Source organism: Myodes glareolus, chromosome 24 (assembly GCF_982192425.1).
Source record: "Myodes glareolus chromosome 24, mMyoGla1.1, whole genome shotgun sequence".
Classification (NCBI taxonomy): domain Eukaryota; kingdom Metazoa; phylum Chordata; class Mammalia; order Rodentia; family Cricetidae; genus Myodes; species Myodes glareolus.
Genome location: NC_142049.1, coordinates 40,555,551 through 40,582,492, shown reverse-complemented (window position 1 = coordinate 40,582,492; position 26,942 = coordinate 40,555,551). Strand labels below are relative to the sequence as shown.

Genomic DNA, 26,942 nt, shown 5'->3' with positions numbered 1-26,942 from the left:
TGTCTCTTGCTACGTCTGAACTCTGATCCTAGAGGAAAAAAAGAAAAACATATGTTACCAGAAATTTTATAGCCAGCACAAATTAGAAAAGTTCACACGCACATACAGACACACACACACACATGTATATTCATATATATGCACATATATTCATATATTGTATTTATATATGTAGTTTTTACATAAATAATTGATTTTGTGATTCCTTGTGACTCTTCAGACATTCATATTGTTATTTTGTCCTTCTGTATTTATCTACTTTTTTCCCCACCAAGAGCCATAGTTTTTTCGGTTTTCTTGGTAAAATCACTTTTTGTGGTTTTATTTTGATTTTTGAAAGAGAAAGCTACTTTCTGAGGTTCTTCAAACTTTTGTTACCAGATTTGTAAAATACAAAAAAACAATGAAAGTAAGACAGAAAAGACATGGAAATAAAGAAACAGGCAAGAAAGGAAGCAGAAACCTAGAGAGAACCAAAAGAAGGAAAGGAATACCATTCCAGTAGAGGTGAGGGTGCTGGAAAGCATTGTAACCACCAATAAAACACTAGGATGAATTATAGGTGGGCAGGTGAGTGCAATAGCCCTTAGTATATACTTATTTCATTCCAATTGGTATAAATGTTTTCTGTATTATATTTTGGAAGACTTACTTATCAATCTCCCCAACTAACCATATTGACAAATTCAATAAAATGCTGAATGACAATCCTATTGAACAATAGAACTCTGCGCAGACAGATTACTGATCTAAAAAAGAAAGAAGTTTGGAGAGTCCTGGAAGGTTGAATGAATATAGACAAGGAACTGACAAGGCTTGGTTTGACAAGGCTTGGTTAATGTTTGAAGGCATGTGCAGGTGAACCATACATGTGTGCGCTTCACAGGGGAGTAGCATAGACTCTTTCCCATTTCCTGAGATTTCAGTCATGTATGAAAAACTGAAATCAACACTAAAGGAGTATCTCACAGAGCAACGTCAGAGATAAGGTGGAAGAAAATTTGCTAGTTACATGTAACGAGTATCTGGAAGGTTTTGTGGACTTTATTGGTTGTTTTAGTTAAAAAAATGAAGGACTAGCAAGAGTGCTCAGTCATCCCTGTGCTTACCTTACACTTACGATCATCCATGGTTTATTTCTTGTTTCCATATTATAAACAGACATAGTGGTGTTGGCATGCCATCATGGAACTTCAGGTTTAGAGACAGAGACACCTTTGGATCTTGCTACCCAGATAGCCTAGATAACATGGTCAAATTCAGCCCAGTGTTAAATGATATCCCAAAGAGCAAGAGATAGTACACCTCTGTGCTGATACAGTATTTGCAGGACTGTATAGCACATTTGAACACAAACAAACTCTCAATATCTGGGGCTACATACTGAGAAGTAATCATCCAAATCTCACCAAAGTCAAGGGTTTATGTGTTGAAGCCAAACACACATCTGAGAGGCTAGTGGGATTCGATTGATTTCAGGAGGAGAGTTAGTTTATACAGAGAGACTTGCCCTGAGAGCCAGTTCATGCTCTTGTACATTTTCACCCATCTATGCACACACAGGCAGCTCTGAATGGACTGAGTGTGCATTAAAGTAGAGAGCTTGTGAAGTTGGAATGGAACATTAGTGGATACTGGGAAAGAATTCATGTCTAGTGAAATTAGGAAAAGAAATTATATGCATATTCAAGAGGATTAATTAAGTTATGTGATTCCACAATAAAAAAATACATATTTATTTTCCACTATCAAACCTTAAAGTTTAGAATAGAGTTTCATGATTTTTCTTTTAAAATATATAATTATTAAATTATTTCTTTACCACTATGAAACTGTAATACACTCCATGGTACTTGGGTGTATTGCTTGACTAGGGCTAAAATCTACCATTTCCCTAGATAATCCAATCAGTTTCTGTCTATAAGTTGTGGTAGACATAAAGACATAATATATTGTGATGGGCCATAACATAATCACATGTGGTTAAATGGACTTGTGAATATTGTAAGTACTCAACTACATGCTATTGTAGGAGAAGGCCGCTTTTTGTTTCCCGCTGAGGCTTTGAAATAATCAAACAAGAACTGTATTAATTAATTCACTGTTTGGCCCATTAGATCTAGCTTCTTATTGGCTAACTCTTAAATATTAATTTAACCCATTTCTATTAATCTGTGTATTGCCACGTGGCTGTGATTTACCGGCTAAAATTCTGTCTGACTCTGGTGGGTGCAACAATGCTTCTCTCTCATTCTGCCTCTTTCTCCCAGCATTCAGCCTGTCTTTCCCAACCTACCTCAGTTTCCTGTGCAGGCCCAAAACAGTCCTTTATTCACAACATACAGAGGGGAATCCTACATCAGGCTATATTAATTTTTATTTTAAATACCAAACACACTTTCCTTTCTCTCCTCTTCTCTTGCTCCTTTTCCCTCCTTCCCTCTACCCCTCACCTCATCCAGTCCTCTCTGTGTCCATTCAGAAGAGGTAAGGCCTCCCATGGGGATAAACAAAGCATGGCATGTCAAGTTTTGATCAAATCCACCCTTTCATAGGTTAAATGCAGATATTTACCTTGTGAGTCTTAAAAGTAGCAAACCTACTCTTACGAAGTAGTAATGAAAATAATTTTATTGTTGGGGGTCACCCAACAATACAAGAGGAATTGCATTAGGTAATCACAGCAGGAGGAAGGTTGAGAACCATTGGTGTAAACTAACATGTATATTTTTTTCAATTTTCATTTATTTTTCTCATACAGTATATTTAAATCATATTCCCACATTGAACGCCTCCCAAATATTTTCTATCTGTCTATCTGTCCAATTTCATGTTTCTTATACATGCCTTTGCCTTCCCAGTTTCCCCTTTTCTGTCTCTCTATGTTCACATATCACCCACCTCCTATATTAAGAGAGGTAGAGAAAATGAGAGAGACAGAGAATCGAATCCAACAAAATCTCTAACGCGAAAAACTAACAAAACACAGACAACCAAAACTTCCATACATATTCCAAAACAAATCATGGAGTACTTTCTTTGTTGCTAATTACTTCTGAGCATGGTTGCTGCCATTGATTGTAATTTATAACCTCAATGACACTCCATGGACGAAAACTTATTTCTCCTTCACCAGTGGATGCCTGTGAGCCTTGTGATGGGTTCCCACTCCCTCTATTCACTGTAGGGACATTTGCCTAGTTTGAACCTGTTAGGATCATATGTGTACTGCCTTATACTCTGTGTAGTCTCATGTTTATGTGTCATGTTATGGAATCTCTGGCTCTGACAATCTTTAAACCTCCTCTTCTGCATAGATCATTTAGGCATGAAGACTCCTTTTTAGGTGTCCGAAGGATCAATATTATTACACTTTGTCGAGTCACAAGTCTCTAATATACTTCCCATGTACTATAAGAATAAGCTTCTCTGATGAGAATTAAGTGATATTCTGATCCATGACCTCAGGAGTTACTTTATATTTTCCTTTAGCAAAATAATAATATTATGTTTAACCTAAGTTTATCTCTAGAACTTTCTATTCTCAAGTTCTTGGCTACATCAGCAATATCAGCTATATGTTCCTAATTATGGAATGACCCTTAAATCCAATCATGAAGTTCTTGATTACTCCCATAATTTTGACACCATAATTGTAGCAGTATGCTTCTAAGGATGCCACTACTACAAATTTCAGGGTTTGTAACTGAGTGATACTGATGATTTCTTTTTTATTTCAAGAGCATTCAGAGCACATTCCACACAAGTAATGCTGTTAGTAATAGTGAATCTTCTAGTAGGAAGCAGCTCAGTTTCTCTATGCTTGATGTCATAAAAACATGGAATTTTGAACTCATGGAGAGTATTTAACTGATAGTCTAGGCAATAGTTTTCCATTGAAGAGAGGAATATGAAATGTCATTAGCCATTGGAATGAGAAGATATATTGTACTCTAGACTCTTATTTGGTGTAATAATGTGCTTAGATGGGCATTGTCATGCCTAGTGCAAAGAGATTTTATTTAAATGGCTTTCACACACATATATATGATGCTTAAGGAAAGGTAGTAAAATCATGATGTTTACCTAGGAGTTTTATAGCTGTTAGATAAACTATAACTGTTTATCTAACAGATATAAACTGTTATCTGCAGTTTGGACCTCAACATAACATGGTGGCAAGGAGTAGACCAGTTGGAAAACTGAATAACATAGTAGACTCTCTCTCTCTCTAAACTTGTGATATTGTAAGATATTCTAAAACTGGTCTTACTGGAATGCAAATTGAATGTAGCTGTGCCCTGTGACAAATGGTTGGGCCATGTGTGGCAAGGAATGTACATCAGAGTTCTCTGTGCCTCTCTTGTCCCATTATATGTTTGGTGCTCTCAGGGGAAGAGCACAGAAAGCTCCCATTTTCTTAGATTTTCTTCCAGTATTCAGAAATCTAAGATTGAAACTCTAGGAGGATTCAAAGGGCTGCTTCAGAAATGAGGTAGAAGAAAATTAAAGGTTTACATAAATTGAGTAGCCTTGTGATCCTTAGAATTCATTCATGGTTTTCTTTTTTTTTCATATTAAAATGTGCAGGACAGAGAGTTAGTTATTCAGCTACACATGTACCTTATAGATATGAGCACCCAACTTTCCTTCATACAATACCCATGTAAAGATCAAGTTCAGGGGAGAGTATGGACAGTTATTCCCAGGGTATTACAGGTTATGAGGAAAAGTGACAGACATGTATATATATTTTTTTCTCTACTGAGCTAAACTTCTTGGAAAATTGTAGTCAATTGGGAAGTTCTGTCTCAAATTAGCAGAGATAGTAGACATCTTCATTGTAACGGTGTTTTCTGGGCATGACAAAACAGCTGAACACATAAACTCACAACATCTAAAACTGAATGCTGAAGACTGATATCAGTTCAAGCCAGACAGTATCTCACCGTATATGGAAGAGGTAATCAAGAAGTTCCACTCTTACGTGAGTATCTATTTTTATTTAGTGGGCTGCTGTAGATGGGAAGGATTTCTTCATGGCAAACATCCATTTTTACTAATTATACTCTTGTGAAAAATTATCACAGTACTAACAATTTCACTTACGTATGTTACAAATATGACCTCTTCACAGAGCATTCTTGAATAATATACACAATCACCAAGTAGTTGTCTTATGTTCTGGACATTCGCCATCTCCTTGGTTTTACTGTAATCAAGAAGTTTTTAAGATGGTTTTCTTAGCTGTTCTCTTCCTCCAATAATGATCAAATTGCCGTTGGGGACAAAGAGGGAGGAGAAGAGGGAGGGGGGGAGTGGGAGGGCGTTGGGAGGAGGGGCGTAAATGGAAACTCTTTATAATTTAATAAAATTACTTTCAAAAAAAAAGACTGTATCCATTCTTATCCATGAAAATGCAGGTGACAACAAAGTGATCCATTTGGAATGAGAGAGAGAGAGTTGGGATAGAATTTTGATAATAGGGATGGGGAAGAATTTTACAAACACAGTTTATATTAACACTGAATGAAATATTTTTTCCATACAATCTTCTCTTATCATTATTTTACCCTTAGGTCCTTCATGTCCTCCATATCTCCCAACCCATCTAAGACTGTGTCTTCTCCGTCTGTTTCTTCTGAAGATGAACAGGTAAATATAAACCAGAATAGGATAAAACAAGCAGAGAGGGAGGGAAAGAATGACAAACAAAAAGCAAGACAGAGCCACATGCACATACAGGATTCCCATTAAAATAAATTCATGAAGTATAATATATAACTCATTTTATGAATGATGTAAAAATATTCCTGACAAATCATTTGAAGAAAAAAATCTGATCATACAATTGAGTTTATTTTGAGTTGAGGGTCTGCTTCTTAACATTGGGCTTCCTTTTAATGCTGCTTGTATCCCAGTGAGACTCCAGTGGGAAAAGTCTAATTTTTCCTTTTGTGAGTAGTTGTCAATCAGAGACAAGTTCTTGGTTAGGGATGGGAGATCATGACTTTCCCTTTTATTTGCTGGGATCAATTACTTACTTACTTACTTACTCTTGTATAGTTTGTTTCTTTGAATATTTCCACTGTCTCTATTAGTTCTTGTATAGGTTACTCTTACTCTTGTAGAGGTTGGTTCTTTGAATATTTCCACTGTCTCTGTTAATTCATATGTGTGTCAGTCCGATTTTGTCTGGAAAGTTTTACTTCATTTTTGTCTTCCAATCCTACTGGACCTTACTTACAGTCCTTTATTCTTCTCTTCAATAAATCTTAAAAACAAAGAGCATGAAAATTTTAAAACCAAGAAATAGTAGTTGGACTTCTGTCTAACACATGCATTCACATATGTATTTACATCACACATAAAAAATCAATTGTGAATGCACATACACAAATGCATAGAGAGGAAGACCTGATCCAGTGTATTATTTCATGCATGTAAACATAGCACATGGCAGGAGGAGATTGCAAAAGGTCAATAGCATGTTGTACTTGGCAGTCCAGCTTCACAATCCGAAGGGTCCAGACAGAAAGGGAGGCTTTCATGTAAATAACAATGATAAAGCCCCAAATAGCAGATACAAGTTAAACCCCCAAACACCAATGACAGTTCTATCTGTTGTCAATTGTAAGCAGAGCCACTGGTAATTTACTTTTTTCTGTCTTTCTCTTCCACTTTCCGTGTTTTTACTGAAACACTTAGGGAGGAATGATATTTTATTAAAAACAGTACCTTTAATGGAGATTTCACAGGTTTTAATTGTGATGTTCCTTCCTTGGTTTTATTCCTCTTTAATTTTCTCTCTGCTGATTGGTATTTAATCTATCATTTTCATAAACACACATAGATAATCAGAAGCATTCAGTACTAATATGGATCTATGCACGATATGAAGATCGTGAGAAATGGTTAAGTGATAAATAGTAGGGAAAAGTCAGGAAAGCACATATGACAGTGGATGTATTTCATCACTTAGAGCATGAAATATTCATGCCTCAAAGTTGATGAGATGGTGGATTGGTAATAATATCTGGAAAAGGGTTGGGAAGGATGAGATTTTAGATACATGTAGAGATGATAGCTAAATATGTACAGTTAGAGAAATAATAAAAGGAGAAAATGGAGAATTCCATCTCTCTTTATCTCAAAAGGAGCAATGTAGAAAGGGCAGCAATTAGAGTGTCTCAGACTATGATCCATCTAATAGGCCACAGTAAAACCAAGGAGATGGCGAATGTCCAGAACATAAGACAACTACTTGGTGATTGTGTATATTATTCAAGAATGCTCTGTGAAGAGGTCATATTTGTAACATACGTAAGTGAAATTGTTAGTACTGTGATAATTTTTCACAAGAGTATAATTAGTAAAAATAATTAGGGCAATTTGATCATTATTGGAGGAAGAGAACAGCTAAGAAAACCATCTTAAAAATCTTTAAATGCTTTGTCATAAGTATTAGCAAGACTGTTGATTTATGTCATTGCTGTTGATCACAAGACTTTGACTTGACAAGGCCATTGACAAGGCCATTGACTTGATGACATTTTTTCTGTGGCCAGCAAAAATTCAAAATCATCTACCGTGTCTCCACTACTACCACATTGTCTGAAATTTTAAGATTATAACATAATGCTTAATTTATGTGTTGACTAACAAGATGAAATGCAGTTTTACAACTGATTGGACCATGCACCTGAGTTCTTTGGAAGGATATGTAATTGTTTATAGCTATTTGTTAACATTAGACTCCTGTATATGATGAGTACCTGGAAACCTTGAAAAGGAAGTCTGTTATCTTCAGCATCTAATAGCAAATTCAGAATAGAAAACAAATTCTAATGAGTAATTTTTGTAAGACTGTCCAGCAAAGTTCCAAAGACACTGCTTTGATATTCTGAAAGTCACTCAAAGCTGTGAGTTTTAGAACAGAGAATCATCCAGCCTCCCCTTTTCAGGGATTGTAGGTAGTTACAATGTGAACCATGTAATAAGCTTTGGCTAAGAGGAAGTATGGATAGCCAGGGTAAAGAGCAGGATCAACTGCACTATCATACAGGTCCCACACCATTTGTAGGATACAGGCTTATGTACAAGATTTCCCAGGTCATGACATTCTAAATGACATTTTAGGAAACATTGAAAGCAGCATAATTTATATTTGCTTCTATATTGTTTAGACATTAAAATGTGGGGGGAAACTCTAAAGTCTTTTACTAGACAAGATAATATGTCCCAAGGAATATGAGGAATAAAGAATAATTCTCCTAATATATAGATAAGTTATAGAGTCCCATGGTCATGCCTACAGAGCTGCAGACAGGAACTGCAGATTTCTGATGCTTATTTCTCAATTCTTCCTTGTCCTGTAATGATGCTAATATAAAAATATACTCTGGCAGGGCTGTGTCCTATCCAAATACAGGTTGCACTGGATCTTTGGAATGTCCTTGTGTGCAAGTGTATATATAAATTAGTCCATTTTATTCAAACATTCCATCACCAATTTCTATAAATATTTTGAATATTATTTTACATTAAACTTAAATTATATTTTAAACTTGTTTTCAGTCACTTTCTTTCGATTAACTTTTACATGATACAGGTAAAACTTTATATAATGGGTTATATAAGTTGATCTCTTTCTCTATCAGTAAATGAATGATAAAGATATCTCTTAATTTATAACTGTTTAAATATTTTCTGTGTTTAAATATCTACATATTGTTTCTTGTTATATCAGTAATCAATAGTTGGATCCAAGTTACAAACATGGTATGCTTAATTAAATTTAGGTTACCTGTACATAGACTTTTGGGTATCAACCATTCTTGTTACAAGTATTATGCAAAATTTTCCTCCATTTGGAATTTTATAGTTTTTTTTTAAATCCCTGTCCACAATGATCTTTCAGATCCTCACAGAAATAAAGCTTACATTTCAGTATTAGTGATAAAGGTAACCATAGGGAAACATATTTTAAAGAAAATGTTGATAAGTGGGAAGAATTTAGAGAAGTAAATACCTGTACTTACATTTAGCCATCTTTTTTATATATTAATTTTTAATCAAAAAGATTTAATGCCATGACACATAGCAGTGAGAAATTTACTGTAAGTTTTAAGAAACTTCTGTAAGTGCTAGGCAATATCTGGCTCTGTGGGCAGCAAGAATAGAGACACTAGGACTAATTGAGCACTTGATAACTCAGTGCACACCCCCAGTGACACACTTCCTCCAACAAGGTCACACCTAGTCCCATAAGGCCACATCTCCTAATAATATTGTACCATGGTGAAGCCTTCAGGACAATGAGTCTATGGGGGACATTCTTATTCCAATCATCACCTTACCTAATAAAAGTATATTTCTAAGCTCTCCTAGTGGTTTCTATGTAATACCAAGACACAGGAACTTTCTGGTTACACTAATAACAATGTGGTTTTCATAGACAGAGAATAAAAAATAGCCATATCATTGTATGGATTTCATTATATACTCACACACGTGCATGCCTAAAAACCAATAGACTCCTAGAAATAAAACTTACAGATCACAGTTTGCAAATATCCTATCATAACTTAAAATTGAAATCATTCAAAAGATCACATGGGACTTTTAAACTTTTTTTATTCTTTGAAATTATATACATATATAATAGATCTATATCATATCCACTCATTCTTTATCCTTCAATTCATCTATTATGCCCATATCAAATTTTAATTCAAACTGACTTTCTTCCATAATTTTTATTTATATTTTAAAACCAATGATCCATCACTGCTTCATATATGTATGTGTATGATGCATACCAAGAAAAGAACATTCAACATTTTTAACAGGTTAAATGTAAGAGAAGGAAACAAAGTTACCGTGGAGAAAAAAGACATGGACAAAGGGACATGGTGTCTAGAAAAGTTTTCAAAGCCTGCCTTATAAAATGGGTTTGGAGGTAGCAGCTTGGATCCCAGGTGGTCCCTCTTACCCTGTAACTGAGAGTAGATCATATGCATTTCTGTATGGAGAATGAGGTGAGAGAGGCTCAGTGGTCATATGTATCTTCTTTATCTCCCTTTCTTCGAGATTCTCATCAGGAGGGAGATTTACTCTATGTGGATATCTAGATGGATCAAATGGATGTTGTGGTAAGTGACAATGATCCAGGCACGTGAGTGCACTGCATTTTAAATGATAAAGGAAGTTAAGTTTACAATCATATCAATACATAACATAAAGTATAACCATCTATTTTATGTAGAATTTTATATAAATTGTCCACTAATAACTTACTTCAATTATAGTGAATCAATTAATTTTATAAAATTGTGGAAATTATGCTTAGTAATTTCCCTCAAGAAAAGTACAAGATATTCTAGTTGTTTTTCTATGCTGTTTCCTAAGAAATGACATCTTACACACACGCATAATTAATTCCACAAGTAACAGCATCCAGATAAGCTTTTGCCTAAACTGAATAGAATGTTATACTGACAGTATTTTTCCTGGAAGGATCCTTTAGTTTATTCCCATGTATTTAAAAATCTCAAACAAAGAAATAAATAAAACAACACCAAATTTCCATCGGACCCCTTCTGGGTTTCCCACAATTAAACCTGGTGAAAGCCTGCAATATATGTAAAAAAATAGGGAAGATATGTAGGAATTTCTTTAGAAATCCAGCACCATTTCCACACAGAAAATGACAGTGTGGTGAAAACCTGGACATGAGAGAAGGAATTCTGTCACATTATTTTTTACCTGCATTATAGTCACCTAAATCAACTGCCTTGGCAAAAAAAAAAAAAAATCTAAGAAGTTTTTTTTTTCCAAAGTGGATTTTCTAGTAAATTTCTCTCTGCACATATTTCAAAATAGAAATTGTGAAACAGAATAAAAATTACCACACATCTTCCTGTCTCAGCATGGGAAAAATGTTAGCCTTACATCACTTGAATATTAATCAAATAATTTAGAAAAATATCACAACAATTTGTCAGTACAATTCAGTAATTCATGGGAGTGTTATATGGAGCTATCCAGTGGTTCATTTTTCTTAAAAAATGCTTGTGATAATACATCCCAGAGCAACCACATTGTAAGCCTGATATCACTATATTGTCAATGTACTAGTCTAAATGGAAGAGAGGGTCCAGTGTACATAAGAGCCACATACATTGCTATTTTATGTGTATACGTATTTTAGACTGAATTAAGGTTTCAGTTTGGCAGATCATTCTCAGGTATTTACAAAAACAGCCAGAGAAGATGATTAATTTAGACAAGAAGTTTCATGAAGTTAAATTATGATCCTGAGAGTACAGCTCAGGAAAATATCATTTTTCTAGAGTGTGCAGAATATTTCAAGTTAAGAACTGAAGATTCTGCAGTCTTTACAGCATTTTTACTTCAGAGTTAGGTACATCTCAGATATTTCTACTTACTCTAAATAGTTTTGTATGTCTTGAGACGTGGCAGAGTCATTAGAGAAGTGGTCATCTCAATTGAGCAAATGCATTTAAGAGATTGAGCTGTGAGTAACACATTTGGATATTTTCTTCATTAGTAACTAATAGGAGAGAACCTAGGTCATTGTGGGTGGTGCCACTCCTGGGTTGGTGGTCCTTGCTTCTACACGAGAGCAGGCTGTACAAGCCGTGCATAGCAAGCCAGTCAGCATGATGGCATCTGGATCAACTCTTCCCTCCAGGTTCTGGTCCTTCCTAAGTTCTTTTCCTGACTTCCTTTGATGAATTGTGAACTGGAAGTTTAATTCAAATAAACCCTTTCTTCCCTATCTTTCTTTTATTTATGGTGTTTTGTCAAAGTAATAGTCACACTAAAATAATGTCCTACCCACTGGGGACTTCTGAAGATAGCTTTATGAAGTGAGTTACTGCTCTGTGGTGTTTGATTTCCAGATTACAAATAAAGTCAACACACTCTTTAAAACTGACTGTCAGTACTCTTTTCCAATATACAAAACTGCATTTTAAAATAGAAACATAGAACATTTATATCTTTCTTCTGTGAATTTTGTGGTTTCATATCTTAGAAACAATTGCTTTTAATAATATTTTAAAGATTAATTTAAAATTAAAATTTGTAGGCTATACAATCTTTGATTATGTTTTAAATTATAGCTACATTTCAGTTTTGATATGTTTATTCTTTACTTGTGTATTTTTTAAATTCTGGAAGTTTTAATATAATTGCATCATTTCTCCCTTTCATTTCTTCTCTTTTAATTCTATCACGTATTGATCCTTGTTCACTTTGGAGTTCATGGCTTTGTTTTCATTGTCCATTCACACAAACACACACATTCATGCACACATACACTCATATATACATACGTGTATATATATATATGAAATGCATATATATATATATATATGAAATACACAAATATGAACAATGTTAAGTGAGTGAAAATCCAATTCCCATGTGGCATCCACTTATAAAACTTTAGAGAAAAATTTTACCTAGTATGTCTTTGGCGTTTCTAGGATGAGTTCAATGATAACTAGTAAATGATAATTTTGAGAATTCACCGTATCCCCTATAATATTATGTTCATATGAAGGTGTGTCTCTGTGTGTCTGTGTGTGACTGTGTTGTCACATTGCAGTAAGTTTTGAAAATAGGAAATATGTTTGGAAATTTCTGATTTTGTTTTATTTTGAGGATAATTTCATTGATACATGATATATTTTGGTTCTATAGAAATTTTAGAGTCATTTTGATCATTGTGACAAAGGAATGACACATAAGGGGAACTGGATGCTTTCTTCATCCAAACTGTACGTTACTGGTAAACATTGGATTTATTACTCATATATCTATTTTAGGAACTGGTACTTTTTAATCTTTATTTTGATATTAATAATCATGAAAATTATTTACAACTCAAGTATATATTTTTTACAATTACTCACTAGTTGTTAAACATTTTATTTTTCCTTCTATGATGCAGATACATGATCTCATCATCCTGTTCAAGATGATCTCAGACTCAGGCACTGACGAGGTCCTTCTCTGCCTTCTCCTGAGAAGCTTTTGGTGAAGATACAGACCACACACCTAGTTGATGGTACTGTAATTTGAGGGGCTTTCTGCCTTTTATTTATTATTAATTTCTTGTTTGCAAAACTCAATTAAATTTTTATATTTTTGTGTACAAGCATGTTTCTGACCATGTTTTTAACCCATGCATTTTTTACATGTCTTATTATTTCTGTAGAAAGTACACTATGTTATTTCCACGCAGAAGTAGTTAATATTTCTTGCTATAGAAACACTCATTGCTCATTTCCTCCACGAATTTCTCTGAGGATAATGGTCAGCAAATGTTCAGTGCAGTGGCATCCACTTGTTTCTTTTACTTTCTAACTTTTGGGAAAGTATTGAAACTTTTAGGATTCTAGGTTTCAGCTTTCATTTAAACCCATACAGTTTCAGAGATGTGGTAGAAGGTGACTGGAGGTTTACATAGAATACACAGTCACCTGAGTAATGATAACACAAATGAACATGCACAACGGAGAAAGGAAATCCCAGGAAAACTCAACTCTACAAAAAGCACCATATTCTGCTGAAGAAATCTTGAAAAGTCATATGTCATTCTCAGGGAAGAGCACACAACTTTGTTATCTAGTACCAAAAGACCTGCTTTGAAAGCAAATGTGCAGGCAGTGTTAACAGAGTTATCAGGTTATATTTAAAATAAATATATATTTGTATAAATATATGCATCTGGCAAATATTAGTAAAAATGAGTTCACAAATATGAAGGAGAATATATAGAGGTATATGGGAGGGTTTGAAAGAGCAAGGAGAAGGGAGAAATGCATTAATTAAATTATACTCTCAAAAATGAAAAGAAGCAGAATAACTTACTACATATACACACATGGAGAAACACAAACACACTCACATATGAACACATATGCACACATGCTTGTGCAGAAACACATGAATGCCCCACCACAAAGAGGCAAACAGAAAAACAGAAGACAAAGTTATCAAAATTAGCACAGAATAGTCTGACTAGAAAATAGGGAGAATTTTTTTACTTGGAATACGGAGGATGTTTTTTATATAATATTTATATATTTATATTGAGTAAAATACTTTTAAGCAATGAGTGTACTAGAGAACCAGTACTAGTGTTTGTATTCTGTTTGCACACACATATGCACAACACACAGACATACACACACACACACACACACATATATATATATATATATATATACGTACACACACACACATATATATTATTACATGTAAGCAATTTAATCCATATTGTATTGCTTGTATCTTTCATTTCAGGGCTGATTGTTTAGACTTGTAATCTTCATCTGCATCTAACATGTACCAATGAACACCTGTATTCACCTGTCACTTCAGTGAATTATGTCATGTAATTTAAAGAAGTTAAATTACTTTGAGTTCCTCCTTGAAATCATAACTCATTTTCAATTACATTTCCTACAAATTATCCTGTGAATATGTACACCCTATGTAAGTTTTTCTCCACTTTTCTAATGCAGCAACACTTTAATACAGTTCCTTATCTTGTGTTGACCCGTAGTCATAAAACTGTTTGCATTGCCACTGCATAAACGTAATTCTGATAAGTACAGTGATTATAATGTCAATATCTGTGTTTCCACGTGGTCTTAGGTGACCCTGGTGAAAGAATGGTTTTTGTTCTAAAAGGATTGAGACCAAAGATTGAGCTCCATGGTCCCATGTAAATTTTATTTTCTTTGTATTTCCCTTCTTATGTATTATTTTAAGAAGGTAAAAATTCAGCGTCCGGATAATTGTCAAGTGACACAAATTAGAAACAATTTAACAAAGCAAATCAAAAATGAACATATTTCTTCATGTACAGACTTCAGAGGAGGAAACTCACATGCATCAAAGGTAATGGATTGACAGATTGAAAGCACACCAGGTAACGTTGAAGTTACAATTAGATGAAAATACACATATAGCTGACAATTAGGTAAATAGGTGCAGAAGAGGAGGTGAGCAGAGCGGGATCACATCCTTTTATCATGCATAGACATTTTTAAAAAAACTTCTTTCTCTTTCATCATTGGTTCAGAGGAAGGTAGCAGGTTTCCTGGGGTCTTATGTTAACTAAACAGGGGTTTCTGTTCTCCTCCACATGACCAGCATAAGCTGTGAGACTCACTGCACAAGCTCAAATGTTGACCTCACTTTTCCACGAGGATGACTTTTTAACTGAATTTAATTTAATTTCAATCACTTTTAAGTGAATTTTAAGAAATCTGGCTCTTTCAGGTGGCCAATCACTTGAATGTGGTTTGTGGGCAGCCTGCAGTCAGTTACTTGCTGACAACATGAGCCAAATGGTTACCCGAGTTGAGGTGGTAAGTGCAGTCTCCTCCAGGTGGTCCCAGAGCCAGCTATGTATTACCTCTGCCATGTTAAAAGGCCTAGAGTCAGGGCCAGTATCCACTGGCTGTGGCAACTTTCCATTTTAAGATGCTCTTTGTCAGAAAAGGATTTCAGATACACAATAGGACAGATTCAGCCATAAAGGCCTCTAAATGAGACACAGTGTGATTAAAACTGAACATAGGCTTGGGAGAGAGAAGAGAAAGAGTAAGAGAATTGTGAAAAGAAGTACGTCATTTTTTGTTGTTTTTTATTATTATTAATTTATAAAAATTTCCACTTCTTTCCCTCATCCCAGTATCCTCCCACTCCCCCCACTCTCTCTCCTCCTCCCTCTCCAGTCCTAAGAGCAGTCAGGGTTTTCTGCCCTGTGGGAAGTTCAAGTTCCTCCCCACTGGAGAGGGTGTGGAGTGAGGGGAACACTCATCCATTGTTGCTGGAAATGCATTCTTGTGCAGCCACTGTGGAAATCAGTGTGGCGGTTTCTCAGGAAACTGGGAGTCAACCTTCCCCAGGACCCAGCAATTCCACTCTTGGGAATATACCCAAGAGATGCCCTAACATACTATAAAAGCGTTTGTTCAACTATGTTCATAGCTGCACTATTTGTAATAGCCAGAACATGGAAACAACCTAGGTGCCCCTCAATAGAAGAATGGTTAAAAAAGGTGTGGAACATATACACATTAGAGTTTTACTCAGCGGTAAAAAACAATGACATCTTGAATTTTGCATGCAAATGGATGGAAATAGAAAACACTTTTCTGTGAGGTAACACAGACCCAAAAAGAGAAATATGGTATGTACTCACTCATAAGTGGATTCTAGCCACAATTAAAGGTCTTTGAGCCTATAATGCGTGATCCTAGAGAAGCTGAATAAGAAGGTGAACCTGAAGAAAATCATGTAGTTATCCTCCTGGATATTGGAAGTAGACGAGATTGCCAGGCAAACTTGGGTGCACGGGGGGTGGGGGCTGGAAGTAAGGGGAGATGGTTAGATGGATACAGAAGTACATCATTTAAAAAAATAAACAAAGTCTTTAAAGAGACAGTACAGACATTCATAGATTAAGGGAATAAAGAAAAATTAGCCACATAGAGATAGAATATATACAGAGAGACTGGATCATTTATGCTATTATTATTTTCTTTGAATTTTTTGACTGTGAGTGAGCTAAGTACAAAGACATTTCATTGTATGTGCTGCTAAACTAACGCAACATATATACCATAAAGGTATCTTGATTTAGAATTTGGGTCTAAGGTTATGCTGCTTTGGAAAAAAAGTTCTGTTTTTGTTTCACAGAGGATGGAAAGCTGTAGATTCCTTACTGGCTAATATGTTTGATCAAATAAGTACCCCTGAAACAATGGCCTAAGTATTCCAACAGTAACAACAGCTTCAGGACTGATGGCTGTGATAGATGAAACACACAGGAAACCCCATGAAAGAGTATATATATATATACATATATATATATATATATATATATATATATACACTCTTATTAAGGTATTGTGTTTGTGCTACTCATTTAAAAATTTAAAAATGTAATGTGTGATTAAGAAATACAGGTTAATAGACAGTTATAATAGTCAAGCTTGTAGTCATGTTAGTTAGCTTTTCTAGATGTGCAGAGATATATTTTGGATGGATAAGTATTCTTCAACTCTTTCAAAGATGTACAGAATATGGAATTTAAAATATTTTAAAATCTTAAGACTTTTTATGACAATGAGACACATCTGCTCCTGGTAGCACCAATTTACTTCAAAAGAATTACGGGCATTGAGAGGCTCGTTATAGAATTTGTTAGCCATTTGGGCAGGAAACTCCTCTTGTCTGGACTGTTTGATGTTATTTGTTATGTACAGCTGTGCAGGACCCACAGGAAAATGACTGCTAAAATTGCATAAAGAAGTTGAGACAGTCCTTCAGGGTTCCTGCTTCATGAAAGAATCTGCCAGATAATCTGCAGGACACAGTAGAAAGTGACTGACAAACTGCCAATGTAGTTGGGGCTGACTTTGAAATTTACTACTTCATGGAAAAGTCTGTAAGATGCTATGGGGCTTTAGGTTGCAGATGGGTGCCCCAATGTTACAGAAGAACTTTGAGATGTCTCTGTCAATTCTAGAGATTTGGAAGTTGCTTACAATGCCATTCCTGTTTACCTAGGTAATATTATATCCTTCTGGAGTCTTTGATGCAGTTGAAGAAGGGATTGTGATAATTATAGTTTTCCTTAATTATGATAAAATAACAAGTAGAAATAAATATTGTAAGCATAATTCTTGTTTGATACCTGTTTTCTTGTAAGTAATTTTACTATGTAAAAATTAAAACCTTCCTTTTTTATTTATAAAGAGAAGGGGAGGTAATGTGGGATTCCCCTCTGCATGCTGTGAATATGTTTTATTACCTTGGTTAAGAAAGAAGCTGCTTTTGGCCCATATTAGGACACAAGATAGCCAGGCATAGATTCTATATATTGAGAGAGTAGGTTGAGTCAGAGTAATGCCATGTAGCCCCTCCAGCAGACAAATGGCCAGGAACCTTACTGGAAAACCATGAGCCTTGTGGTAAAATATAAAACAATGGATATGTGTGGGTTAATTTAAGATGTAAGAGCTAAGAATGTGCAAAAATCATTGGACAAGCAGCTTTGCAATTAATGTATTTTTTGTTATTATTTCAGTTTTGGGCAGCCAGGGAACTAACAAGAAATCTCAGTTTACACTTATTCTTGATATGAATAATTATGCTTCCATAGTAATATACTATTCCTGTCTTCTGTGAAAAGGAGTGCTGGGAAGAGGGTGATGTGCAGAACCCGGGCTTACAGCAGCAGTCAGGTATGCTGAATGGAGAGTCAAGAGCTTCTAAGACAGTGGCAATGCAGGGCTCTCAGATGGATCAGGTCATACTAAAAAGGGTTTATTCCACTTGTTCTCGTATTATTTATTTAACATACGGATGATCTGTATGGGAGAGGGCAGTCTTAGTTTGATATTTATGAAATCATACTTGGGCTTGCTTAAAAATATCCCAGCAAGTCCTTTCAGAGGCTCCATTATTATGACAACCTGCAGTCTGACTTTTGGGCTTAGATAGGTATATGCTGTGGGTCATGTGGAAGTTCTAAAGAACTTCTAACCATCAAATCATGAGGTCAGTACAAAGCATGCACTGTGAGGAGGGGGAAGGCATGGTAATGGAAAACTTTTCGTGAAGAGGGGTCTGTATTAGATAGCATGTACTTTACTGTACTTTCTATCATTTAATCATGGAATTATAATTAATGATAAATTATATAATAAATGAAAAGTTAAGAATTTATTATGGCTGAACTGAGATCTCATAACTTTAATTCCAGCACGTGGGAGACAGAGGTAGGCAGATCTGTGATTTCTCGGCTAGCCTGGTGTACAGAGTGAGTTCCAGAACAGCCAAGTATACACAAATCCTGCCTGGCAATTTTCATGCACCAGAAAAATATAAACAAAGAACAGTAAAGAGTTAATTATTTCATATTTTATTAACAACTGATATTCATTATTAAGCAAAAGTGAGTAGTTGATGATCTAATCATATATTTTTGACAATGGAATTAATATTAGAAAGTAGATCTAGTAGTTTGTCTACACCTTTGAGTAGTTTACTGGAATGCTCACGTTAGTCAGACCTCAAGTTATACCAAGAATCAGGATATCTTACCACTTTCTTACCTCATTTTCAACCATAGATGACTTAAGTAATAAATGAATAGATGGACATGCATTGCTCATTCTGTTGCCATGGTCTTTCTTATGTAATGGAACAGAGCATTTTCTCTGTTTTGAAGCATTTTTTGTGAATTAAAGCATTTGCTTCTTGGAGGATGTTTCCTGGACCAAGTGTGTTTCATTCACTTACACCACCAAAGAATCTCATGAATTTAAATGTTTGAAAAGGCTTCTTATAATTGCCTATTTAAAAACATAGCAAATGATTATTGTGGTAGTATGGTCTGTTCAGTAGAGATGCAGAATGTCATGGCAGAGAAGATCTTGCTCTGTGGCTGCCTCAAGTAATTGCTGTTGCAAGGTTGAACTTTATCACAATGCATGTGCCTGAATTCCATCTCTGACCCTAGCAAGCACACTGACAGTATTTTTTGCTTCACAGAAGATTTTCATTTTCAGGAGGACACACCTATTAATTGTTAATTTCAGTATGTATGCTACCCTGGTCATACTCAGGACACTGTATCCTTTGCCAATGCATTCAAGGCTACTTCCTACCTCACAGTATGCTCTCACTCATAAGTGGATGTTAGGTGTAATTAAAAGATAACCAATTTACAATCCACAGATTCAGAGAGGCTAAATAACAATGAGGGCCCACAGAGATATATAGATTTTCCCTGGGAAGGGGAAATAGAAGAGATCTCCTGAGTGTACTGGGGGTGCTGGATAATGGGGGTATGAAATATGAGGATACCGTTTGAATGGGTTTGAGCTGGGATGAATGGAGAGAATAATAAAAGAGATATATTGAATGGGGAGCATTTTGGACACACACACCTGGGGAACACACACACACACACACACACACACACACACATGCAGAGATATTTTGAAGTTTTTTTCATAGTACATCTTAAATTATTTCTTGACCATTATGACATTTCAAGACCTTCCATGCTCATACGGTACATTGCTTGAACAGAGGTAAAACTCACCACTCTAATAGTTCCAATTCCATGCGATGGCTCTGTGTACATTCATAAGAATAGTAAATATTGACATAGGAAGAAAGCAAATATTCAGTAGCAAGCTGCACTTGGCTGCCCAGAGTCACATTCAGGAGGGCTCATACAGAAATGCAGGCATTCTTATAGGAAGCCAAGATCTATTCCCAAAAAGCCAGGTGCATGCTCATGTTCCTGTCACCTATGATTGTTTTTCTCTGTTATCAGTTGAAGTCAGATTCCATGTTAAACTACATTTTTTTCTGTCTTTCTAGTTTCAGTTTTCCTGTTTCTGTGGTAACAACAGGGAGGGGGGAGATTCATGAAACAGCAGCTCAGATGAAATCTCCATAGTTACAGCAGGCCCTTGATTTCAATTGGTCGCTTTGAGATCTGTCTCGTGATTGGCCCAAATCCATTCTCTAGATGATATTACACACTTAGCCAATCCGAAGCAACCAGAGATAATATCAGTCTCTTCACAGAGGGGTTTTGTCAGTCAGGCTCCTGACTGGAGTCCAGCTCCCAGCTGGATCCTGGTTCTAGCCAGGACCTGACTATAACCTACTAGTCAACGAAGGAGGATTGCTCCTGAAACCTGTGAGGAGACAAAGTAAATTGATATCCAGCATAGCCAGGTACTTGGTACGGTTTCCTACATGCTGACTGAGGCACCTGCTCCTTTTTCCTGTGCAGGAAATGTATTCCTGCTTCCTAAGCCACCGTGTTCCCTTAAAGATACATCATCGTCATTCAGCTTTGATTTTGGCTTTATCTGCAATGCATGGGATTCATCTCAGCCATCAGTAGCTAAACAAGACAGGAGACCTGCTGCTCCTTACACACCCTTCATGGGCCTACTGCGTGAATAATTTTTTAAGTAAATCTCTTACATGGCAACCTGAAACTCCGAGAGCTCATAGCAGAAACATTTGCTGAGACTGTTTTATTTGCATGTGGTCTTTTCATTAAGGATAGTTTTTGTTCCTTACAATTTATAATGACTATGGTTCTCTATTTCCTGTCCTACTCCTCCTTTATGATATATCTGTCATTCCCACCTGCCCAAATCTATATACTTTCTTTCTGTCTGTCTGACTCTTGCTCTCTATTCCTCTCTCACATGTGCGCTCTTCATTTATTTCTTCCTCTCAATTTAATAGACCCAGACATGTAATTATAATAGTAATGATAATAATAATAGTACAATATCAATAATAATATCAATAACAATAAAAATGAAAACATCAGAATAGGACAAAAGAAACAAATATAAGACATATAGCCAAAGGAAAGCAGAAATACCACAATGATGCAAAGACACGTATCTTCATGCAAACATAAATGCCATAAAAACACAAATGATGTGGGATTCCCCTCTGTATGCTGTGAATACCTTGGTTAGTAAAGAAACTGGCTTGGCCTGATAGGATGGAACAGAGCTAGGCAGGGAAAAATAAACCAAATGCCAAGAGAAAGGAGGCTGATTTAGAGGGAAAACATCGAGCTACTGCCAGAGACAGACACACTGAAACTTTGCTGTCAGACCATGACCTCATGATGATGCACAGATTAATGGAGATGTGTTAAATTAAAATGTAGGAGTTAGCCATTAAGAAACTAATGGTCCAAACAGTGATTTAAATAATAAACTTTCTGTGTGATTATTTTGGGCCTGGACAGCCAGGAAACAAACAAGCAGCTTCTTACCATACCCATAACCGTAAACATATACATATAGGCAAAGGTCATATGAGGATCAAAAATTGCTGACAAGAATTATGAGACAACGAATCTTCAAACATGCAGTTTAGTTCCCTGTATGTGTGCCACCTACTGCTGGGCACTGAATCCTCTCTTAAGAGTGGTTTGTATGTGCAGCGAGACTCCGCTGCATGAAGCACATCAGTCATTTGCTTTCTGGAATTAATTAGACCTGTATTCTGGATATAGGATGGATTCTTGTGAAAAGTTTCTGTGTTCTAGTACCAAATGACTGTCTGAGAGCAGAGAACTATAATGTAACATCCTCATTTCTTCCAATCTGCTTTCAAGAACCACAGTACTATATGTTCTAATCTAATTCTCTTTTCAGGTACAAATTGTTTCTATTCCATGTCAAATACATTTGTTTATTCTTCCAGATCTGGACACTCCAGTATTTGAGATGAAGCAAGGTAAGGGGCCTATCCATATTTCCATGGGAAGAACTTTTCTATCAAGTATATAGTCAAGGATACTTACACCCTTCTCTTATAAAGAAAAAGTTATGCTATGTTCAATGGATGCTTATGTATGGTAAGTTTGTAAGGATTCACTATACGTTCACTTCATCGTTCTAATAATTGTTAGTATAATCTGCAAATGTTAATATTTTAATTAATAGAGTTAATTAAATTATTTTAAGCTTTATTTTCATTTTATATATAAACTCACATTAATATGTTTTCTTAGGATTGTGTACTGCTGAGCTCTTATAATTTTTCCTATGAAACATGGGGTCTCAAGAAATATATGCTTACACTAATGATAATGGAATTTTTGAGATTGATTGGACAGGAGCCACAGAGAAATCTGAATGTGATCATGCTTAGGTACTCAATGATATACATCCTTAAATCACATTTGCTACTACAGACACATCATTGGGATTACTCTTTTGAAGTACAATTAAGCAAAAATTGACATGGGACCTCTTATTATTTTGTAATTTTTTTCACACTTATTTTTTGAAAATTTCACATATTTACCCAATAGTGCTTTATTATATAAACCATTACTCAGCCAAACCTTTTTTCAGACATTACATCCTTGAAGCATGATTATGAAGAGCACAGAAAGAGAAACTGGGGTTTAATCTAAGGATCTGAGAAACAAAACAGCCCGCCATTGGCTATTCCCTTGACCTCTGTTCAAACTGTTCATCCTGCCTCCGTGAATCTCAGAATGAAACTATGTCAGAGAGCTTTCACCTCCCATTTTATTATCCTGTCTGGGGCTGGTATTAAAAATGTGCACCACTGTGATGAAAGGCATGCACTTCCCCATTTTAAGGCAACTAGTGTGACTATTCGATTAATGGTGTATACAACCATTGCCTGGTCTGTAAGGCTGACCCATGGGGCTGTTTTACTCTCTAATCTTCAGGCAACCTTTATTTATTAAAATAAAATTGAATTCAACTGCACATCCTCATTTTATAGTAATTAATTTGCTTATCCCTCAGATCCAGTCATATGGAGACATTGAAAAATAATACAAGGAAATGAAAGGAACATTCCATTTTTCTTGATCACAAAATGAGCGATGTTGAAAGGGTAGACAGCAGAGTGTCTCAGAGGTGTGTCTATCCAAAACATCACAGAAAAACTTAGGAAATGACAAATGTCCATAACACAAGTCAGCTTTTTGCTGATACTCATATATATATATATATATATATATATATATATATATATATATATGAATATATAGAATATATATATTCTATGTAGAGCAGAAATTTGTAACATATGAAAGTGAAGCTGTTAGTACTGTGATATTTTTCACAATGGTATAACTAAGAAAATAATTAGGATAGTTTTCTCTTTGTTGGAGGAAGAAAACTGCTAAGAAAGCTTGTATTTCCTGCTTACTCAGTTAATATTCTTTCCTTCTCAGTTCTCTGAGGCAAATGAGGATAAGATAGTTATTGTTTTCCTTCTCACAAGATTCAGAAAAAACATTTACTAAAAAGACATAAAGCATATGTGGTTCAGAGATAATAAGTGATAGTTTTGGTAATGCAACTTAGAATAGAAAGTGAGTTAGGTACTACCTTTCCTTCTCACCTAATTAGGATAGATAATGGAGTATTTTCTCCAAATTCTTTAAGCTTAATAAATTTACCAAAGTTATATGTGATTAGATATGCATATTTTTATTGAATTTTATTAAGCTCTACATTTTTCTCTGGTCCCCTCTGTGCCTCTCTCCTTCCTCCTTCAACCCTCCCCCAAGATGGCTTTCCTACCCACAAAGATTGCTACACAAAATGACATTGGTGCTTATAGAGCATCTGGCTAACTTGAGGGTATACATTATTTTTATTCTGTCCTCTACAGTGAATCTGGACTTAATGGAACTTGGGTAGACATAGGAAATGAAAGAAGAACAGATATTCAGACACACGTATTGAAGGTCTGGAGTCCATAGGCTGTACTTCCTTTGGTGAATATAATCCACTGTGACTTGCTCGTCAGTGCACTTATTGTACACGTCTGGATTCAGGAGGTACATTTTCTGTATATGGGTGAGAGTCAGGTTTATGGTATGTGGAAGAAAAAGGAGACAAATGAGGCTAGTACTGCTAATAGGTTTGTGTGAGATATTATCACAGACCACTTATCCATTTAGGAGGAAGGTAACTAGGAGAATAGATTTGCTATCCCACTGCGTCTCACTTGTGTAAGGTTTTGATAACCCCTTGAGTCTGAGGCATTGGAACCTAGCTATGGCTATATCCATGTCAAAAAGAAAAAAAAAAACTCACCACATTTTCTCAGAAGTTCATCATATGTCCACAAGTTTTTAAAATACACTTTGCAATGTATAAGATTTGGAACTTATTGATCTTTGGATTGTATTTTTAGATAGTACATTTTCAAGTTTTTTTATTCATACAAGCATGTACATGAATCTGGAGGCTGTAATTAACTGTTTTCTCTCTCTGTGTATTGGTCTCTATCGTACTTTTTAATAAAGAATTTCTTATAGTAATGCATTTAATTATTGTAGGTAGACTAGCATTTTGTGTATTTATGATTCAATTATCTTTCTTAGTTCCTGAATCCTGCCCCAAGAATTTAAAGCTGCTGTGGTACATAGGGACAAGGTGTGTTCCTTGCAAAGAGCCTGATCCTGAGGAACAGAGTAAGTCCCTCGCCCAGAATTTTATTTTGCTAAATCTCAAGTCCTTTTGCTTTTTCTTGTGACTCAAAAATTTTCACTTCTTCTCTTTATTAAACTTCCAAAATAACTGAGGTCCATTTTCTAGGACCGCTGAGATTAACTGAGTCCTGTCTTGTGGCATTTCTTTGTTGCATGAAGCCCATGTTTTGACCATTTCCCTAATGAAGTATGAATGTATTCCATAAGGTACAATTGTGTGTTCAATTTCTTTTAGATCAGTTATACAGATAGACTCCCGTGTATATTCCCTGACTACCTTAGGGTATTTGGTGCCAGATGTTCTTTCTGATGATATCATCAGTAAAGCAGGTAAATCTCCGGGTAAGCTATCCCGGAGTTTAGTACATACTGATGAGGCTAAATTTTGTCTTTGTACCTTTTGTCTTTGCTCATCAAATTTGATAAATTTCTCAATCTTTTCAAATTTTTTACCCCTGCCTTTTGTAGAGCCTGGATCTCCTGTTCAGTGTCTGTTGTAATACCCTCATTGATGATTCCCAGATTTGAAGTCTGTCCAGTAAAATAATGTCTCATTCTTGGACATAATTTTTGTAGAATGCATATTGCCTTCCTGGAGAGACATACTGTTAGTTAATCTACCATAACTCTTTGACAGAGTCCAGTTAATACATTTAACAATATGAATTCTCTCAGACAATGTCTCAGCACTCTCTGTCATTGTCTGGGTTAAGTTTTTTCAAATTGGTGGTATCCTTCTCCCGAGTGCTGAATATCTCATTTAGTTGATCATTATCAGTCTATAAAGAGTGTATCAGTTATAAAAGTGCCTCATTTGACTGTGTTATGTTTGTCAACTTGGTTGTATCCTTCTCCAGAGTGCTGAATTTCTCTTGTAGTTGGTCATCATCAGTCTGTAAATACTGTATTATTTCTAAAAATGCCTCATTCTTTGTCCTATTATCAAACCATGCTTTTAAGGACAAAAAAAAAAAGGATTGATAAAGCTAATCTTCAGATTTAAATAGAGAGATACAGACAGGAAATTGTTTAAATCTTACATATCCTCATATGTGATATAAGTAAAAAGGCTATTAAACTCCTGCATCATTAATTGTCCATCATCTTGCCCTTTTAAATTATGAATTTATAATTTATATTTTAAAATTATAAATCTTACCTGTCGTTCAGTTTGAACTGGAGTAAGTGCAATAACCCTTATCTGCCATTAGGTGTCATGACACACTTGTAGCTATGTGGTTGGTTTGAATCTGAGTATAGTATTAAAAGCTAAAAGATATGTAGTGTAAATCACAGACTGCATGGTCCACAGAAGTCCATGACTGGTACGTGACCACACTAGCACTAAGTGGGGAAGAAAGCAGAGAGACTGCATCCCTTATTGGAACATGAAGCCAGCCACACAGTCATGAGTGGTCAAGGCTGTCTGAAATGTTTAATAATAAAATATGAAGGACAGCAAGGCAGGAATTTTATACTCAAGTGAATGGTGTGGTACTGATGGCAGTTGGCTAGTGCCACTGGAGACCTGAGCCCCCTGAGTCAGTGTGTCAACTGTAGAAATTGGCTCAATTTGGGAAATAACCAGGATAACTAAAAGATAAAGCAATTTTATTTTTGTATATTCTAAGGGAAAAAAATTCATGAAGCAGGTGCTGTGTGGGAATCACAAGAGTGCACCTGGGCCATGTGCCCTTTTTCTATGGATACCAGTAAGCCACACACTAACTTCATCCCAGCTCTTGAAGATAATTGGTTAGCAAAGCTTTACCAGTTGTCAGATATTGTCTCTGTGCACTATGAGTCTCTTAGCTTAGGCAGTTAACGATAGGCTATC

General features: G+C 35.6%; 1 long non-coding RNA gene across 10 annotated transcripts in view; it reads left to right on the top strand.

Moving 5' to 3' along the window:
* Nucleotides 1–5,349: 5,349 nt before the first annotated feature.
* Nucleotides 5,350–26,942, top strand: part of LOC125397736 (uncharacterized) — a 184,796-nt gene continuing 163,203 nt past the window's right edge. For 6 of the 10 annotated variants that reach the window (XR_015736311.1, XR_015736309.1, XR_015736317.1 and 3 more), the window contains exons 1-6: nucleotides 5,350–5,655; nucleotides 10,093–10,154; nucleotides 12,983–13,099; nucleotides 22,321–22,474; nucleotides 24,280–24,448; nucleotides 24,998–25,087. This is a non-coding gene — a long non-coding RNA (uncharacterized LOC125397736). Of the gene's footprint in view, nucleotides 5,656–10,092; nucleotides 10,155–12,982; nucleotides 13,100–16,984; nucleotides 18,300–22,320; nucleotides 22,475–24,279; nucleotides 24,449–24,997; nucleotides 25,088–26,942 lie in introns of those variants that run through there. The other 4 variants (XR_015736310.1, XR_015736315.1, XR_015736316.1 and 1 more) reach the window with 4 other exon arrangements.